Below are 4,070 nucleotides of genomic sequence, written 5' to 3' on the forward strand. Positions count from 1 at the left end.
CATCCATCTGGGTGCATGCAGCGGGTGGCGGGGCTCAGCTTAGTTTGGCTTCGAGCACATCTCTAGTGCCTCGGTGCTCTTCCAAAATGGCCTATCTCCAGAGACTTGGGTTCCTCACACAATGATGATCTCAAAGTTTAGCCTTGGAAGTTGCACAGCAGTGGCATCTTTACCCTACACTGTTGGTCAAAACAGGACACAGAGCCCGCCTAATTTCAAGGAGAAGGAACTCTATCTCTCATTGCGAGGAGTGGCAAAGAATTTGTAATTGTATTTAATCCATCACATAACCAAATACAGGCAGTCAGTCTCCACCGACAGCTGTACTCTATATCCCTTCTCTTAGTAATAAAAGATATATCCAAGGAATCTTGAGCATATGAGTACCCAAATTGTTTCCACATCTCCATTTTTTTTAATGAATATTCCCACCTCAGTCAAGCACTCACGTTAGGAATTTTTCTGCCTCCAACTCTGTCCTCGAACAGGCACTACTTTTGCTTGGAACTAGTCTGCCTTGGCACAGAAGTTGCCCCCCAAAACCCATATTGTGCATCTGTGCCAGGATCCTTGGGAGTACTGGGCTTCACCTCAGCCCTGGCAGATATCCTGAGGTCTGTGTGTGACTTTGGAGGATTTAGCCTTTGACCCTCTAATGCAGGTCCCTGAACCCCTCGCCCTGGTGAACTCTCCCTCCAGCTTCCTCAGCTGCCATCTGAGATCCACTGGGGTCTTCTCTTTGTCTAGGTTAGCCCTGCCACTATTCTGTGGTGGTCACATCATGTTCGCATAGAACACTTGGAGAGTTTCCTTCCTGCTAGGGCTCCAGGGGAGAAGCAGGACTTTCCTCAGACCTTCAAACCTAAGCCCTTCCTTCCCTCTTTCAGGTTTTCGACATTAGGAGAGGAGAGGAGAGGAGCAGAGCCCCCACTCCGAAAACTCACATGTATCTAACTTTCTTACCTCCTCTCCAGTACTTCTCCTTCCTACCTTATGCACTTCTTTCTGGGTATAGAAAATTGGTTATGCAGCATTTCTGTGCCTTCTCAAGTCTAAGGTTCAGAGTATAAATCTCTAGAGCTAGCTGGTCCTTCAAAGTTGGTTCTTGATATTTAAACCCTAGTTTCTGGAATTCTGAACAAATTTCCTTCCTTTCTTCTTCTTTCCTCCTCCTGCTCTTTCTCCTCATCTTTCTCCTTCTCCTTCTTATAAAATCTCAACAAGGTTTGGTTCTTGCAATAAAAAAAACTTTTTTTCTGCTGTGAGTTAAAAATTCTACTTGGCCGTTATCAGCAACAGGACAAGTAATAAGTGTTGGAGAAGTTGCGGGGATAAAGGAACCCTCAACACTGCTGGTGAGAATGTAAATTGGCACAACCACTATAGAAAATGGTAGGGAGAGTCCTCAAAAACTAAAGATTGATTTACCACATGACCCAGCAATCTCTCTTCTGGATATTTACCTAAAAAATCTGAAAATATTTATCCATAAAGATATATGCAAACTGATGTTCATAGCAGCATTATTCATGGTGGCTGAGAAATGGAAGCAACTGAAGTGTCCTATAATAGATGATTGGATAAAGAAGATATGGTACACACATACAATGGAATATTACCCAGCCGTAAGAAAAGGTGAAATATTTCCATTTATGACGACATGGATGGATCTCGAGATAATCATGCTAAGAGAAATAAGTCAGACAGAAAAAGTTGAAAACCATATGATTTCACTCAGATGTGAGATATAAAACTGAAAGCAACAAACAAACATGACAAACAAACAGAGATTCATGGACACAGACAGTGGATTAGTGATTATTAGAGGGAAGGGGGAGAGGGAAGGTAGATAGGGTAAAAGGGGCCAAATATTTGGTGAAGGAAAGAAATATTACTTTGTATGGTGAACACACAATGCAATACATATATATATATATATGCACACACACACTATATATATATAATATATACAATATATATATACATGTACATACACATACATATATATCTCATATTGTTGAACTGTATATTTGAAATTTATTTGATTTTATTCATTAATGTTGCTTCAATAATTTTAATGAAAAAATTCCATATGGCAATTCAGTTGACTTACTTGAATCAGGTTGTATCAAAATATTTCCCCAACTAGATATATGTCACACTTTGTTTCTTGCAGAGAATCCAGCCTCTGTTCTTAGCCTATGGAACATTTGTTAAGAGTGATCAGATGTTAGATGACAAGAAAAAATTTTATATATTCCAAGGAGAAGAAACCATGCAAACCATAATTTTAAATCACAATGCAGAGAAACATTAATGTGCTAAACATTAATGCCAAAACTTAAAAAAGAAAAAAAGAAAAAACACTCCTACATAACTTTTGGATCAAAGAGAAATCAAAACTGCAATTACAGATTACTTAGAAAACAATGATAATGATAACAAGAACATTACATAAGTGAGAAGGTCAAGGTTGTGCACGCAGAAAAACTAGGAGCTTAGAAGGCCTTTTAATTGTTAAACAAGAATATAAATGAACTGTTCAACTAGAAGTTAAAAAGACAGCCAAGAAAATATGACTAAGAAAGGTAGGAAAAGGAATTAATAAAGACTAAAACGGAGATTAGTGGTTAGAAAAGAGAAAAATCAGTAAACTTGCTAAGAAATCAAAGACGTTTCTTTAAAATGCAAGAAAAAGAGAGAAAACTTTTGCAAAGCTAATCAAGAAAAAAGAGGAAAAAACAGTAGAAATGAAGAAAGGAAAACTGTATAATTACAGATAAAGGAGAAATTTACAGGTTTTATTATGAAATTATTTTGTTGAACTCTGTGCTCAAAGTTGTGAAATCTGGGTAGAATGAGTGATTTTCTAATAAAACATAAATAATCAAAATTTATTAAGAATGAAGAAAACATAGATATACCCATGACTATAGAAAATATTTTAAAACTTGTCAAAGTGCTCCCAAAATATGCATGGATTTTATAAGCTAATTCCATTGGACTTCATGGAGCACATAATCACCATGTGATTTAGACTATTCCAGAGCACAGACAAAGATGAAGCATATTTTAACTTAATGTTACTAAAGTAGCATAATCTTGATATCAAAACCTATAGCAGAAATCTACTACTATATCAGATATGAATATAGTTCCAAGAATCCTAAATAAAATTCTAACAAACCAAATTCAGTGGTACATCGAAAGGACAATGTAATACAAGTAAAGTTTTTTTCTAAGAATGCAGGCAGAGTTCAAAAATCTCAGACATTGTTGGTGGGGGGAATAAACTGATACAGTTTTTTGAAAGGGCAACTTGGTAGAATCTACAAAGGCTTGTAATCTGTTACTTAGCAATACTCCTTACTTATAGTTACCTGTGTCCTAAAGAGATACTCTCACATAGGCATAGGATAAATACAAGAATGTTTGTTATAGTGAGGTTTTGTTGTCAACATAAAAAAAGAGAAAAATTTAAATATTCTTGAGGAAAGGAATGACTAAATCACAGTGTTACTTCGGTGCTAAAGAATACATGCCAGTCTATGGCCATACCACCCTGAACGTGCCTGATCTCAGAAGCTAAGCAGGGTTGGGCCTGGTTAGTACTTCAATAGGAGACCGCCTAGGAATACAGGCTGCTGTAGGCTTTAAAAAAAAAAAATACGAGGCAGCTGTTAAAAAAAAGTCTTTCTCTATATGTTCAGAAACAGAAAACTCTTGTACACATTAAGTAAATAAAACAAATGAACAAAAAACCACTTAAGCTAAATCATAGAATGAGCCTATTAATATTAAAAATACAACTATATATTTCAATATCTACACATGTATATGTAACTTAATAGACGGAAGATCTTTCTATAGAAGATAACTCAAGAGATGAGAATGGGGTCAATGGAAATAGCAGTAGGGGCCAAAGTAATGGAACTTGTATCTTTTCTGCATAGTTTTATATAGTTAACATTTTTATAATGAGGATATGATCAAATATTACTTGAGTAACTAAACCAGTAAAAGAATCACATAAAATATTTTTTCATAATTCATCTCATTAATAGTCAAAA

The 4,070-nt window shown here is 36.0% G+C and overlaps 1 pseudogene; it reads left to right on the plus strand.

The window, feature by feature from the left end:
• The first annotated feature begins 3,544 nt into the window (after nucleotides 1-3,544).
• On the plus strand, nucleotides 3,545-3,653 carry LOC112475997 (annotated as a pseudogene).
• Nucleotides 3,654-4,070: the final 417 nt, after the last annotated feature.

Source organism: Pteropus alecto, unplaced genomic scaffold (assembly GCF_000325575.1).
Source record: "Pteropus alecto unplaced genomic scaffold, ASM32557v1 scaffold92, whole genome shotgun sequence".
In the NCBI taxonomy this organism is placed as follows: Eukaryota; Metazoa; Chordata; class Mammalia; order Chiroptera; family Pteropodidae; genus Pteropus; species Pteropus alecto.